This window comes from Rutidosis leptorrhynchoides, chromosome 1 (assembly GCF_046630445.1).
Source record: "Rutidosis leptorrhynchoides isolate AG116_Rl617_1_P2 chromosome 1, CSIRO_AGI_Rlap_v1, whole genome shotgun sequence".
In the NCBI taxonomy this organism is placed as follows: domain Eukaryota; kingdom Viridiplantae; phylum Streptophyta; class Magnoliopsida; order Asterales; family Asteraceae; genus Rutidosis; species Rutidosis leptorrhynchoides.
In genome coordinates this window covers 435,862,189-435,866,636 of record NC_092333.1, presented here as the reverse complement: position 1 = coordinate 435,866,636, position 4,448 = coordinate 435,862,189, and positions in this window count along the sequence as shown.

Genomic DNA, 4,448 nt, shown 5'->3' with positions numbered 1-4,448 from the left:
ATATATCAATCCATCTCTCTATCTCACATACGATATATATATATATATATATATATATATATATATATATATATATATATATATATATATATATATATATATATATATATATATATATATATATATATATATATATATATATATATTTATATTATAATTTTAATTTTAATTTTAATTTCTAATAATAAGGGTATGTTAACGAATGTTGTAAGGGTGTAAGTCGAAATTCTGTCCGTGTAACGCTACGCTATTTTTAATCATGGTAAGTTATGTTCAACATTTTTAATTTAATGTCTCGTAGCTAAGTTATTATTATGCTTATTTAAAATGAAGTAATCATGATGTTGGGCTAAATACTAAAATTGGGTAATTGGGCTTTGTACCATAATTGGGGTTTGGACAAAAGAACGACACTTGTAGAAATTAGACTATAGGCTATTAATGGGCTTTATATTTGTTTAACTAAATGATAGTTTGTTAATTTTAATATAAAGATTTACAATTGGACGTACCTATAAATAACCATATACACTCGATCGGACACGATGAGCGGGATATTTATATGTACGAATAATCGTTCATTTAACCGGACACGGGAATGGATTAATAGTCTATGGAATTATTAAAACAGGGGTGAAATTATGTACAAGGACACTTGGAATAATTGATAACAAAGTATTAAAACCTTGTTACAGTTTAAGTCCCCAATTAGTTGGAATATTTAATTTCGGATATAAGGATAATTTGACGAGGACACTCGCACTTTAAATTTATGACCGATGGACTGTTATGGACAAAAACCAGACAGACATATTAAATAATTCAGGACAAAGGACAATTAACCCATAGGAATAAACTAAAATCAACACGTCAAACATCATGATTATGGATGTTTAAATAAGCATAATTCCTTTATTTTCATATTTAATTGCACTTCTAATTATTACATTTTTACTTATTGTCATTGTTTTTAATTGCACTTTTAATTATCGCATTTTTAATTATCGCAAGTTTATTTTATCGCACTTTTATTTATCGCAATTTCATTATCGTTATTTACTTTACGCTTTAAATTAAGTCTTTTATTTATTTAATATTTTACATTAGGTTTTAACTGCGACTAAAGTTTTAGAAATTGACAAACCGGTCATTAAACGGTAAAACCCCCCCTTTATAATAATAATATTACTTATATATATATTTGTATTTTTATAAATTAAAACTAATATAGCGTTAAGCTTTGTTTAAAGATTTCCCTGTGGAACGAACCGGACTTACTAAAAACTACACTACTGTACGATTAGGTACACTGCCTATAAGTGTTGTAGCAAGGTTTAGGTATATCCATTCTATAAATAAATAAATATCTTGTGTAAAATTGTATCGTATTTAATAGTTTTTCCTAGTAAAATATAAGCTATTTCATATACACCTCGCATAACATCAAGCATACCCCCGTACCATACCCATAACCTCCATAGCTATAACCCATAATTTCCTTAACTCTATCCCACTCGAAAAACCCTTTTTGAAATAACCCGAACATACCCTCTGTAGTGACCCAAAACTTTTCCATGTTTATATATATTAATTGAGATTAATATTTACATGATTAAATGTTTCCAACATGTTAAGCAATCAAACTTGTTAAGACTTGATTAATTGAAATATGTTTCATATAGACAATTGACCACCCAAGTTGACCGGCGATTCACGAACGTTAAAACTTGTAAAAACGACATGACGATATATATATATGGATATACATATGGTTAACATGAGATTATGATAAGTAAGTATCTCCATAAGTATATTAACAATGAGTTATATACATATAAACAAGACTACTAACTTAAGGATTTCGAAACGAGACATATATGTAACGATTATCGTTGTAACGACATTTAAATGTATATATATCATATTAAGATATATTAATATATAGTAATATCATGATAATATAATAATTTAACATCTCATTAGATATAATAAACAATGGGTTAACAACATTAATTGAGATCGTTAACTTAAAGGTTTCAAAACAACACTTACATTTAACGACTAACGATGACTTAACGACTCAGTTAAAATGTATATACATGTAGTGTATTTAGATGTATTAAAATACTTTTGGAAGACTTCAAGACATATATCAAAACACTCATACTTAACGAAAATGGTTACAGTTACTTTTCCATTCTTTTCTTTCATCAAGAATTATAGTCGTATTCTTACCCGTATTATACACAGCTTCAAAACGTACTTACTATGAGTATATACCAATAGGAACTAGCATGGGATTCCACTCTTGATTATGTCATGTATGACTAATCAATTTTAACTTCTACCATGAGCTAGTCAACTAACTAGAACTCATTTTAACCCCACTCACCACTCACCAATTACCACTCATCATTCACTCCATTTCACTTCCAATTCTCTTTCTAATTCTCTCTCAACACACACACACACACACACACACTATTATGAACGTATTTTTCTAGTATTTAATCATCATCTTCATCAAAAATCACTTCAAGAATCAAGCTATAATCATCATAGGAAGAACACTTCAAGAACACTTCAAAAATCCCTTCAAGTTTACTAATTTACTTCCAAGCTTTCTAATCCATTCCAAATAATCATCTAAGATCAAGAAACCTTTGTTATATACAGTAGGTTATCTTTCTTATTCAAGGTAATATTCATATTCAAACTTTGATTCAATTTCTATAACTATAAACTATCTTAATTCGAGTAAAAATCTTACTTGAACTTGTTTTTGTGTCATGATCCTACTTCAAGAACTTCCAAGCCATCCAAGATCCTTTGAAGCTAGATCATTTCTTGTCACTTCCAGTAGGTTTACCTACTAAACTTGAGGTAGTAATGATGTTCATAACATCATTAGATTCATATATATAAAACTATCTTATTCGAAGGTTTAAACTCGTAATCACTAGAACATAGTTTAGTTAATTCTAAACTTGTTCGCAAACAAAAGTTAATCCTTCTAACTTGACTTTTAAAATTAACTATACACATGTTCTATATCTATATGATATGCTAACTTAAAGATTTAAAACCTGGAAACACGAAAAACACCGTAAAACCGGATTTACGCCGTCGTAGTAACACCGCGGGCTGTTTTGGGTTAGTTAATTAAAAACTATGATAAACTTTGATTTAAAAGTTGTTATTCTGAGAAAATGATTTTTATTATGAACATGAAACTATATCCAAAAATTATGGTTAAACTCAAAGTGGAAGTATGTTTTCTAAAATGGTCATCTAGACGTCGTTCTTTCGACTGAAATGACTACCTTTACAAAAACGACTTGTAACTTATTTTTCTGACTATAAACCTATAATTTTTATGTTTAGATTCATAAAATAGAGTTCAATATGAAACCATAGCAATTTGATTCACTCAAAACGGATTTAAAATGAAGAAGTTATGGGTAAAACAAGATTGGATAATTTTTCTCATTTTAGCTACGTGAAAATTGGTAACAAATCTATTCCAACCATAACTTAATCAACTTGTATTGTATATTATGTAATCTTGAGATACCATAGACATGTATACAATGTTTCGACCTATCATGTCGACACATTTATATATATTTCGGAACAACCATAGACACTCTATATGTGAATGTTGGAGTTAGCTATACAGGGTTGAGGTTGATTCCAAAATATATATAGTTTGAGTTGTGATCAATACTGAGATACGTATACACTGGGTCGTGGATTGATTCAAGATAATATTTATCGATTTATTTCTGTACATCTAACTGTGGACAACTAGTTGTAGGTTACTAACGAGGACAACTGACTTAATAAACTTAAAACATCAAAATATATTAAAAGTGTTGTAAATATATTTTAAACATACTTTGATATATATGTATATATTGTTATAGGTTCGTGAATCAACCAGTGGCCAAGTCATACTTCCCGACGAAGTAAAAATCTGTGAAAGTGAGTTATAGTCCCACTTTTAAAATCTAATATTTTTGGGATGAGAATACATGCAGGTTTTATAAATGATTTACAAAATAGACACAAGTACATGAAACTACATTCTATGGTTGAATTATCGAAATCGAATATGCCCCTTTTTATTAAGTCTAGTAATCTAAGAATTAGGGAACAGACACCCTAATTGACGCGAATCCTAAAGATAGATCTATTGGGCCTAACAAACCCCATCCAAAGTACCAGATGCTTTAGTACTTCGAAATTTATATCATATCCGAAGGGTGTCCCGGAATGATGGGGATATTCTTATATATATGCATCTTGTTAATGTCGGTTACCAGGTGTTCACCATATGAATGATTTTTATCTCTATGTATGGAATGTGTATTGAAATATGAAATCTTGTGGTCTATTGTTACGATTTGATATATATAGGTTAAACCTATAACTCACCAACATTTTTG